The sequence below is a fragment of the Cotesia typhae genome, unplaced genomic scaffold (genome assembly GCF_013202065.1).
Source record: "Cotesia typhae breed Kobodo isofemale line unplaced genomic scaffold, CoteBio_Ctyphae scaffold_152, whole genome shotgun sequence".
In the NCBI taxonomy this organism is placed as follows: domain Eukaryota; kingdom Metazoa; phylum Arthropoda; class Insecta; order Hymenoptera; family Braconidae; genus Cotesia; species Cotesia typhae.
In genome coordinates this window covers 9,802,586-9,814,598 of record NW_027423776.1, presented here as the reverse complement: position 1 = coordinate 9,814,598, position 12,013 = coordinate 9,802,586, and the positions used below count along the sequence as shown (strand labels likewise).

At 27.9% G+C, this 12,013-nt stretch overlaps 1 protein-coding gene across 1 annotated transcript in view; it reads left to right on the top strand.

Annotated features, from left to right (window-relative positions):
* LOC141536213 (GTP-binding protein Di-Ras2) overlaps positions 1–12,013 on the top strand; it is a 39,595-nt gene that overhangs the window by 11,843 nt on the left and 15,739 nt on the right. The window contains exon 2 of the mRNA XM_074256568.1: positions 148–246. The gene's annotated coding sequence lies outside the window, so the exon portion shown is untranslated. The remainder of the gene's footprint in view (positions 1–147; positions 247–12,013) is intronic.

The following is a 12,013-nucleotide window of genomic DNA, read 5'->3' as shown; positions in this document are numbered from 1 at the left end:
GGGAAATCGCCCGGCTGGGTTAGTGCTAATCATTTGTCTCTTTTATTTGGGCGCTAGCCGAACAAAAAGTTAAATTGAGTTAAACAATAAATCTTTTTTATTTTTTTCGTTATCTTATTCTTAGCGCCTCCTTCCTATTTGTTTCAGTTTTTATGACACTGGTGTACTGAGTTTTAACTGTACCAGGCTCGGGGGTGCCGAGGAATTTATATAGATCGTTGATGCAGAGTTATTGCTTTCTATCTGGTAAGTTTTCTCATGTGATTTTTATTAATTGACAAGATTTATTTCTTTACTTTTTAGCTACCTTTCAAAGTACAGAAAACATTTTTTTAATTTTAACCGATAAAAAAAAAACTACATCAGATTGAAATTTAAAAAATTGGAATTTCTTGTTTAGTTATTTCTTCCTCAATCTCATTAGAATTCTTTATTTATACAAAAGAAAATAAATTATTAAAATTTTTCAGATTCTTGTGAATTTTTAATGTTTCAAATATTAATGTCAAAATTTAATGCCGACATATATTCCGTAAAAGTTGGCAATGAATGCAATAAATATTTTCTCAAATAGTTGAAGACAAAATAACAAGAGACTTACCATAATAAGCCGGGTTAAATCCTAATTGCAAAGATTATAACGTAAGACCCGATGGAAATGTTAGCCATCAAGGTTTGTGTGTCCTCAGATTAAAGTATCAGCTTCGAATGACAGCCCGAGCGTGATAGTACGGGATACCGATCTTGGAGCTAAACTGATAGGACAAGATTGCGATACTAGGTACTTTCCAACATATAGAGGTAAAATCTTGTAAGACGTGTAAGACGTGCTCCAACTCAGCTTTAGAGTCTAGCATAAAAATAAAAATAAAATCTTAAAAAAATAATTGGCTAAAGATATAAAGAGCACGTACCGCATGATGACCCGATGGCTTAATAAAAAACTAAAATAAAAGTTTTACGACTTGTTACCCTCTAGACTTCTCTCGATCTTGTGTCTTGTTACCGAATAAGCCCTCGGATTGTGCGTTGACCTCTGTCACGACGCGTCAATTAAACTTCAACAGTGGGATTAGTAAGAATACGACCACTCGTGATTCACGGGAAAAATTCACGACCGTGATAAATGTGAAGCGGAAAAAAAAAAAAAAAAAAAAAAAAAAAAACGAGACGAAGCGACGTAAAAATTAAAGACTTAAAGATTGGCATTATTTATTTGCTCTACTTCTGTTTATTATTGTTATTATATTTAGCTGCTGAGTCAGTGAAGGATTCGGTGGGCGGACTGATGAGTCTGGGTCGGTGGATTGAGGAGGTTACACGTCTTTGCTAACTTTTTTTTTTGCTAATATATTGAATAAATACAAACAGGACGAGTAAACAGCCGCGGAATTGAATCTGGAAGCTTTTTGCTGACTGTTGACGTGGGATTGAGGTAAACTATTTTCGGATTGATAGTCATTTTGATAGAAAACGTAGATTGGAAGTTTTAACTTTGTTGCTTTTTTATTTACTTATCTTTTTTATTAGTCTCTGATCTGAGTAAGGAGCTTAAAAATTCAATAGAAATAAATTATGAAGCGTCTGTCGAATGAAAAGGGTAATATATTTTCATGCTTGTAAATTTTTAGATTTTTTTAATGATCAATTCAAAAATATATCATTTTCAAAAAAATCAAAATATTTACTTAGAAAAAAAAAAGAATTTAAAGTTTAGAATATTTTTTTTTAATTAAATATTTTTCAATTTCAAATAGAATGATTTATTAATTATTGACAATTTAATTTATTTGAAGACAATAATTTAATTTATTAACTGTCAACAAATATTTATTAAATCCTATGATGTTAAAAAATCATTTATTAACAATTAATAAAGCTCATTAAATATAAACAAATCCTTTTATCAATGTAAAAAATTGCGCTTCTAATTTTTTTTCCATTTTTCTACGTGGAATATTTTTATCAGAACTAATTTAAAAAAAAAAAAAAAAATTAAAAGTGTCTTTTTATTCCAGCATTACAAATATTCCCTTTGATAGTTTTTAAAAATTTTCCAGGGTCTTCAATCAATTTAAAAGAAAAAGTTAACAAGTGAATTTTTTATAAAAAATAAAATACTCGAGAAACTTTTATTGGATTCCCGACTGATTACTTCCAATTAATCGATTCTAAAAAATACCGACGTTAACTTTTGTCTGCAATAAATTCATTTCAACTGTTCACTGTTTATTCGAAACTTTCTTCCCTTGAAAAAAAAAAAATTTCTGCCAGCTTTGCGCTTATTTTAAAATTTTAATTAATTTTTAATGAACGTCTCCAACTTCTCGATTTTATATCAAGAAAAAAGAAATTATTTTTAATTGCATATGTTAAGTCTAATATTTGAAATAGTTTTTTAATTTAATGAGTATGTAAAAGTTGAAGTCGACTGACTCGTTCATTTTAATTCCATATCTATCCCTTTGAGAATTTCACGCGCGAACCGGCATGTGTGCCGCCGCAGCGAGATCTCGACATCTATTAGGTTATATAATAATAGTAACAGGGCCGACACGAGTGCTGGTATTCAGCGCCTAGCCGAGAAGCATGTGAATCGGTCTCATGGTTTAATTCACCGTCGAGGATCAATCTAGATGAACTACTGATAAACGAGGGTGTGATGAAGAAGGATTGACTGACGTTTAGTTACTAATAGACACACTACTGTACTATAATATAGTAGACGTTGTACATTGTGTGTATAATTTATGGACTATTACACGTGAGAGTTTATTGAAGATCTTTCGTGCGGTCATTGCTTCAATTAGGGGCATTATTTAGTTGAAAATATTTAAATTTTAAGGAAAAATTATAATAAGATGATTTTTTTATGTAAATTAATTTTTTTTTCATAAATTAAAATATTTATAATCAGAAAAAAAAATTTTTTTTAATAAAAAAATTAATTAAAAAATTTTTCAACAACAAAACAATATAAGTCATACAAAACGAATTTTTTATACTTTAAAAAAAAAAAATCAAATCATAAATTGGCAATCATAACTTCAATTTGCATTGAAAAAGACCCACCGTAATATAATGAACTTTGATTATAAAGAAAGGTCTAATCCTCAAAGTCTCAGATTCCCTTCGCCTCAGACGATTGATTACAAACTGGGAAAAATAATTGAAAAACTACGAGTTATAAAACTCCCGCGTCTCTTTAATATCACGAGATATTTATCTCCAACAACCTTAGCTTCTTTTTCCGACAAAATTACTCGATAAATTGGTAACGTTAGTACGTGAAAAAAATAACAACATACTTGGAAATAATCCGAAGTACTAAACCGTGATTAACGGTCACGATAATAATAACTGCCTCGATTATTTTTCTCAAATAATTATAATAATAATTACTAAACATTGTTCACGGTTGATTAAAATAAATAATTGACAATTATTAACAACAATATCGTGAAGCTTAGTCAATAACACGCGTCCTGCATTCGACGAGTCGCGAAACTAACAAAACAGCGTTGACGTATTAATTTTCCGCATAAATAGTTCATTAGACCAGACGGAACAAAAAGCTTCGGAGCAAGTACGTGTGACTGCTGAATAAGGTTGGTGATAAATAATAATATAATTTAAGGACATAAAGTCGCGGGTATAATCGGGTACGAATGCAAACAACGTTACGTAAAATGATTTTCTCTTAGTCGGTCGCACTAGTGACTACTTCTATTCCTTTGGATTGACATCAGCTTCACCCCATCCTACCCCATGCTACTACACCTTTACCTTTATTAGTGTCACTGTGAATGGAGTCGCAAACCCGGGGTTATGGCATCGACTCAAATACTCAAATGAAACGAGTCGAGCCAAATAGCGGGCTATATTGTCGCGTCAATCTACTGGTTACCGGCGGGCTGACTTTATCGTTGGTTGAATCCCTGGGGGTACAAAAGAACCGTTTGCGCTCTACTGGCTCATTACTGTGTTGTTACTGCTTATTCTAAAGGATTTTATTTGGTTTTTGTTCTTATTTACTGTTCAGTTTTTTTTTTTTTTTTTTTTTTTTTTTAATTATAATAAACAACTGTGTGATAAAAATTTTAAATTATAATTTTAAAGAAAGCTTTTTGTTGTTTTATAATATTACCAGGTGTAAAAAAAATTTTTTTTTAATTAAAAAAAATTTTTAATTAAAAAAATTTTTTTAATTGTTTAAAATTTACATGTATCCAATTTTACATAAAAAAATTTAAGACAATTTTTGATTCAAGATTGCAAAATATCATTATTTAAAAAATTTTCCATTTTTTTTAAACGAAATTAACTTGACGGAAATTTACGTACCCTCAAACCTTGAAATAAATTTTTCAAGACGATATTTTTTCATCATTGAACATACAAAATCATCGGCCATATTTTTTTTTGTTTATAACGAATTCTTAATAATTAAAAAACTCTTCTACATTGAATCAATCGTTGTTATAAGTTCGGTTATTGTTATTATTTATAAACGCAAACAATGAGAGTAAAAACGCGTATAAAACTACTACTACTCGAGTAGTGACCTCATTGAAGAGCTCTCAATCGTGAATAGGACACCGAACTAAAATAAAACTCGTGACATACGTCAATATTCACAACAAAAAATTCATTCACTCATTAAATAATTGTCTAACGATCAACGATTTTTATCCAGACATTTAACTCATTCAGAGATTCCGAACCCACTTTGTTAATATTAATGATGATCACTCTGAAATTTTGATTGATTCTTACACCCACTCAATGTTTCTATTCTCTTAATAATTTATAGTAAATGTTTACAAGTAGGGTCAATCATTTTCATTTTTATTTTTTTCAACTCGTTTTTTTATGTACTTTTCAAAAAAAAAAAAAAAAAATATTTATTCCAAGTTATGGAACCATAAATATACAGAGTTTGTAAAACCATAAATAACGAGATTGTAACGGAGGGTTTTAGCGAAATGAAACTTTGAGGCCTTTATTGCTGATAAAACAACATAAAATTGTCCTAAAAATATTTTTAAAAACAAGTGCCGCAATGCAATTGAGTGCACTTTTTACTTCCTTAACCCATCACTACTGGACCACTCATCTGCCATCCAAGTACTCGTCAAGTATCGCACAGATATAAAAAAAAAAAAAAATAGAAAAAAACCGGTAAATAAAATATGTTGCCTTGAGGCACTTCTAGAAAACATTCTTCATTTTTGTCTTATATTTCATATTTTATGTTTCATGTATTTATTTATTTGTATAGAGTAACATCACTCTCTTGTTTTATTATTTTCCAGTCAGCTCATTTCCGTAGTTAGTGGATCTAACTGACGGACTGAAGTTTTAATGAAAGGAAATAATAGTTTAAAAAAGAAAATAGAAAAGCAAAAATTAAAAATATAAAAAAAAATTACTTGAACTTTTTATACAGACAAAGTATTATTATTATTTATTTGGCCAGTAAAAGCTTGTGTAAGATAAAAATTAAATTAAACAATGGTCTTGAATATTTAGCAAGTAGGTTAAAATCTAAACAATTCAAAATTAACATAAAAAAGACTGTCTTTATGTTTTTCTCTTAATAATATCGAATATTATTATTGTAAAATTTAAAATTATCAAAGCAGAATTTAGACGTTACATAACGTGTAGTATCAAATTCCGTTAGCAAATGGATTAACTCATGGACGGAGTTCTCCAGTGAGTAGAGTGAGTAGAGCGGGTGGCAAATAGATATAATGAAAGGTACAGTGGAGGGTTGGTGGGATAAAGGGATGAAGGAAGCACCGGAATTGCTGAAGCGTACATTTGCGCTTGGTCAACTTGGTAACTGTGCCAGGGTCATTGCTCGTGATGCAGACAGACCATGTAACATGTGAATTCAGACAGTCAGATGTGATTGATCAGAGGAAGGTATAGTTCAAAGCAAAACAAAATTAGAGTATACAACTGAGTTTTCCGATATTTAATATTAATATATTCATATCCTGTTTTGGATTATTTATTGTTACGTGAGTTCTGCTTATAACAGACCCGTCAGCAGCATCAGACGGATTTTATTATTTGTAAATAATAAATATTGCAGGTGAGGTGTAAGTCGCGGGTGTAAAATTTTGTTTTCTATTTATCAATTGTATCCTTTTTAAAATTTATGCTCAGTGAAAAATTACTTTACTTACACGTTCGACATTCACTCTATATTCTGTACAAATTTTTCCAATCATAATATCTAAACACAAATTACTAATAAATAATCTAAAGAAAATTAAAAAGAAAACGAAGCAAAATCCTCGACTGAAATTTTTTTTTTCTTCGAACTTTTAACCGAAATAATTTTCCATCAAGTACAATCTAAGTGACTATCTAAAATAGTTATTTGTTGTCAATATAATTAGTTAATTGATTTATCGAATAAATAAACTAAAAATCTGTATTACTATTAGAATATTTAGGCTCTGTCTGTATATAAATTTTTACAAATTTTGATGGTAATTTTTTAAAAATAAATCTCCTGAGAGGTGAATAATCTTTTAAGAAACTAAAATAAAGTTATTTAGATTTAATAATTCTTTACTCTGATAATTAATCTCAACAATTAATTAAAGTAACTCACGTCGTTTTTATTCAACATACCTAAAAAAATTCATGTTGAAAATTTCAATATTTATCCCGACAATATTCGAAAATACCCGACTTTTGAATCATCAATAAAAGATTTTGCAAGTGATGGAAAAATAAGGAACACTAATTTTTTTAATTTCAGTTAATTTAACCTAACTGGTAGAATTTTAACGTGTGATATTAAACAAATTTCCTTATCGTTTATGAGTATCAATCATTTTCACATTATATTATCGAAAAATACTTTTTTCTCAAGGCTAGATACAAGCAAAAAAATTGGAGAAGTAAAGACTATACAAAAAATTTATGATACTCATCAAGGTTATCTAAGCCTGATAAGAAAAATGAAATGACGATTTATCTGTCATTTTTTTAACATTCTTTCGTTCGCAAAAAATCAACAAAAATATCTAAACATCAGAAGATATTTTTGATCAATTCACTTTCAGAAAAAATGCGACAAAAAATCGCGTGCCGGGAAAAAAATCAACTGTATAATAAATAATGATTGATGGATAATAAATATAATTTAAAATAGTATTAACAGCTCTGTTATATGTTTAATGTTTACAGAATTAAAATTTGAATTATTGTTTGAAACATTAAAAATTCACAAGAATCTGAAATTTTTTTATAATTTATTTTCTTGTCTGTAAATAAAAAATTCTAATGAGATTGAGGAAAAAGGCGCTTTGAATTATAATCAGCAGTTGTTTTGAGTAATTAACATAAGAGATAACACGAAAAATACCAGTAAAACGCGTCCATTAAAAAAGTTCATTAATTAACATGTATAAACAAATGAATCGCAAACTTTTTAATACCGGGAAAAAACAAACAGGAAACTTGGTAGTAGGAGCCAACTTGATCCTTGATTCCTAGAAGCTAAAGCTTTATTACCTGATGACAGCCCGGAGCATTTAGTCTTTTAGCTAGCATTATTTTTTTCTCTTTGCTTCCTTTCGCTTTATCTTTCCTTTCAGGTCTACTCTGTTTTACGTTTGTTTGAATATAATGAAGGTCAAAGGGAATAATTAAGCTCAACTTTTACCATTATTGCTTTCTAACGTCAAGGGATGTTCAACGACTAAATAAAAAAAGAAACATTTTACAGAGAAATAAACAGCTAAGACATGAACATTTTTTATTTACACGGAAAAAAAGTGGAAAAATTAAAATTGTTACAGTTTAAGATTTTTTTTTATTAACTATTATTATTAATTTTTATTAATTATTAATTTATCAATAAATAACTTCATTTTTCCACTTTGATTTTTTTTTCGTGTTCATAAAAATATTTTAATGTACTAAACTATATAATAAATCTTTTTTATCTTTTAAGATCAACTTAAAAGACATTTAAATAATATTTACACTATTTATCCTTAATAAAAAAAAATCACAACTGCTAAAAAAAATTTTTAAAAATATAATTAAGGATAAATCTTAAGAAAAGTCAAAAGAAATCGTTTAAAAGGAGAAAAAACATCAAATATATTTTTATTATTATTATAATTGTTAATAATTTTAATTTTTTAAAAATAATAATGATTATAATAATAATAAAAATTGTAATTGCTAACAAAAGGCTTCAGAATATAATTAAGGGTAAAAGTTGGAAAAAAAAATTTTTTTTCAACTCAAGTCTAGTAAAGCGAGCGGTCTACAATTATATAAACCAAAAGTACAAGACTTGATTTTAAAAAATCCTAAAAAAAATTCTCAAGAATTGTCGATAATAAAATCCACGCGACAGATGATCCTTCATTATTTATTTCCAGCGAAAAGGGTGAAGCCTCTTCACTTTCATTGTAGGACGGTGTGAGCTAAGATTAACGAGCCTCGAGAGAACGATCCAGGAAATAATGATAAATCAGAAGACTACCACCAGTGATATCCGATATCGAATCACGTTTGTCGTTCTCGTTATAAGACCACCCAAAGTTATTTCACTGATTGTCTTCTCTAATTGCATTTCAGCCCCTTCATATTATTCATTTTCCCAGTTTCTTTAAACCACTCGAAAACACTCATAATAATGATGATACAATAATTATCATTTCTGTTGAGTAATCATAATTGTAATTTATTTTTGCGTATAAATTACGCTTTCAACACTTGTTGTGTTGTAAGTAAAAGTGTCTATTCGTCGGTATAAAATTTAATAGCTGGTTTTTTGTTTTATATAATATGTATATAATGGATTTATATAAATATTTAGTTAATCGCATTTATACGATTATATGTATTATATGTATTTATACGGGTTAATATTTATTCACGTGATTTTTAGTGTATGCGTGGATAGTAATTTTAATTATTTATGTGTTTACTCGACTGAAAACTTTTTTTTTACTTTTTATGTTTTGTTCTCGAGAGAAATCAGTACAAGTCTGTTTTTCTGGAATTTTACCTACGGTTAATGCACGTCAGAGTTGGAGAAAAAAAGATGAGAAGAATTTTTTTATCATGGAAAAAAATTCTTGGGGATTTTAACTTTCGGTTAAAAAAAAAAAAAAAAAAAAAAATTTAGAAAAAAAATTTTTTTCGATGAAAAAAAATTGATATTATTTTTTAATTTTATCTAAAAATTTTAAAATTTTTATAATTGTACTGAAATTTTAACAACAGAATTTTTTAAAGTAATATTGATCAAAAATTAAGCGCTCAAAAAATTTTAATCCATATTAAAATATTGAAATGTAAATGATATTAAATTGAAGAATTTTTTTATTGAATAAATTATTATGAAATTAATTTTTGAAAAAATATATTAATGTAATTTTTCAGAAATTTTTTCTATAAAAAAACATAATTTAATAAACAGTGAGTAGTAATATGATCTAAGTATGTGACGTGACCATCTCTGAATTTATATCCCAGATCATTTGAAATTCCGGGCTACATAACTGTTTTTAAAAGAATTTCAACAATTCATTTCTTTCCTCTTCTATTCCCTTATATTAACTTCCCTCTTTTTTTTCTCCTCATTTTTTCATTTCATTTACCATTTACTCCGATATTCATTTTATCTTTCATTATTTTTATAAGCTCCGTAGAACATGCAGACAAACAAAATTTGCATGAGTTTTAAAGGAACCGACAAAGAAAGAAGCGAGTAAATAAAAAAATATAAAACCGAGTCAGGTTTTTATTTTACTGCGTATGCCAATAGACAGAAGCTAGCAAGCTATTTGCATTTTTACCTCAGGTTTTATTGAACGAACGTGACTCTTGGTGACTACTCATGCGAATTCGCCTTCAGCCTAATGTCAATTTCTTTTACGTTTACATTTCTTTACGCATATTTGAGCTCCGGCTGAAAATTTCCCTTTACATCATTCTCAATCATTATCTCGACGTTTTACTTTTATTTAATATTTCACATTTTTCATTTTCATTTTCATCGCTTGCGACAAAATTTTCATATTAAAACCCTTATAAACAGTTCGATAAATCACCCGACAGTTTATTTTAATCAAGTTGGCTTGAGTAATTCAATAAAAATTCTCAAAATAAGTCAAAAGAAATCGTTTGAGAGAATAAAAAACATTAAATATATTATTATTATTAATAATTTTAATTTCTTAAGAATAAACCGCAAAAATAATAATAAAAATAATTTATCTCTTCAAATTATCTATATTGACTTGAATTTTCATCAATAATTAATTTATTATGATAAATATTTAAGCTGCATTTGAAAATGCTCTATCTCTAGATACATAATTAAGAAATGACCTTGTATCTTGTGAACTATTGACATTTTTAAAGATATAAGCTCACCCCGACATTAGACTCATCAAGACCTTTCATTTGAGTACCCACATCAATTTTTCATATATTTTATATGTTTATATATATGAATATATGAAAAATATATGAAAATGCATGTGGGTACTCAAATGAAAGCTCTTGATGAGTATAATATGGGGATGAGCTTATATCTTTAAAAATGTCAATATTTAAGAAAGTACAGTGCAATTTAACAAAAGTAATTATTTAATAAAGCAAAATTTTATTTAATAATAGTTCACAAGTCACATAGTGACTGCGAGGTAGCTAGTTATTATTAATTTTTTTTTTAAGAATCTATACAACGCGGCTATTCATTATCATGATTCTCATATTCATGCTGTGTATGTATACCTCACTCGAGCGGGCTAATGGACAAACCACTTGTTGAAAGTAGGGATTTTGATCGTCAAAAAACCACAAAAGCAATTCTATGCATTATCGATCTGACACAATAAAAAAAAAAAAAAAATCTAAAAGATACTTTGAATTTACCATTAAGCATTTTCTATTCTTTATTCTATTTTACGTTCTTCACCCGAAGCACTACTGACGCTAATGGAATATGCTAATCGGTTTCGGTTTGTGCTTTCACTTCTCTCCATTACAGGTTTTGTTCGACCTTCCTTTTAGATTTTCTTTGTAAAAGTTTTTTGATTATTTTCTGTTGACAGAGTAACTTATATCAAAAGTGGATTACGGTAATAAAATAACGATGTTGACATGGTAAAATTTGAAGGATTACGTTCTTATAATATTCAGACAAATGTTCGATAAAATTGATGAAAAAAAAAAATTTTTTTTTATAAATTACTCGTACTCAATAAATTTATAATTAATTTATTAACAATAGGTTGATTTTTCTATCGGTTAAAAATTTTTTTTATGTGAGGAAAGTCTTTAAAGGTTAAAAACCTATCAGACTTTTCTCTTTTTTAAAAAACCTAACTACAATATTTTTTTTTTTTTATAGATATTAATTTATTATAAGAACATTAACCGCATTACAGTCGAATAATCCATAAAAATTGATAATGTCTGTCGAACCGTAGACTTTTTCCACTGGCTCTCGATATTGGAGCGCCACAAAGGCGTTCCAGCCGATGAATAGACCAGACAAGTCGAGTGTTATCGTACAATTGAAAAAAAATATCAAGTACACTTAAGAGGTGACTAAGCCAAAGAATTTATTTCACCAGAATAAATGTAGAAATAAAAAAAATTGAGGAATTTTTTTAAAGATTACAAAGTTATTGTTATTTAATTTTACAGTCAAATAATTGGATCCACTTTTCATAAAAAGAAATAAAAAAAAAAAAAAAACGGCCTGTTTACTAAAAACTTAATACATAAAGTTATAAAAACAGAGCGTTTTAATACTTTTCTTGCTACTAATTTTTTAAGTACGAGATTATTTTCCTCTGCTGGTATTATTGTTGTTATTATCAACCTCTTTCATAAAAGGAGAGATATATCTTCAAACAGAACGTGATATTAAATATTTAATGCACTTATGAAATAATAAAAATACAAAGAGACGTAATGGAGTTATGTCTGTTCTTGGGGTCTTTGTTTTTAT